Here is a 526-nt window from a genome sequence, read left to right as displayed (position 1 = left end):
GGAGAAGCTCTATACAGTCAGCAAAAACAAGACCAGGAGCTGACTGTGGCTCAGACCATGAACTCCTTATTGCCAAATTCAGACTTAAATTGAAGAAATAGGGAAAACCACTAGACCATTCAGGTATGACCTAAATCAAATCCCTTATGATTATACAGTGGAAGTGAGAAATAGATTTAAGGGCCTAGATCTGATAGATAGTCTGACGAACTATGGAATGAAGTTCGTGACATTGTACAGGAGACAGGGATCAAGACCATCCCCATGGAAAAGAAATGCAAAAAAGCAAAATGGCTGTCTGGGGAGGCCTTAGAAATATCTGGGAAAGAAGAGAAGCGAAAAGCAAAGGATAAAAGGAAAGATATAAGCATCTGAATGCAGAGTTCCAAAGAATAGCAAGAAGAGATAAGAAAGCCTTCTTCGGTGATCAATGCAAAGAAATAGAGGAAAACAACAGAAGGGGAAAGACTAGGGATCTCTTCAAGAAAATCAGAGATACCAAAGGAACATTTCATGCAAAGATGGG

Source organism: Bison bison, unplaced genomic scaffold (genome assembly GCF_000754665.1).
Source record: "Bison bison bison isolate TAMUID 2011002044 unplaced genomic scaffold, Bison_UMD1.0 scf7180017864341, whole genome shotgun sequence".
In the NCBI taxonomy this organism is placed as follows: Eukaryota; Metazoa; Chordata; class Mammalia; order Artiodactyla; family Bovidae; genus Bison; species Bison bison.
Note: the sequence above shows the minus strand (reverse complement) of the source record.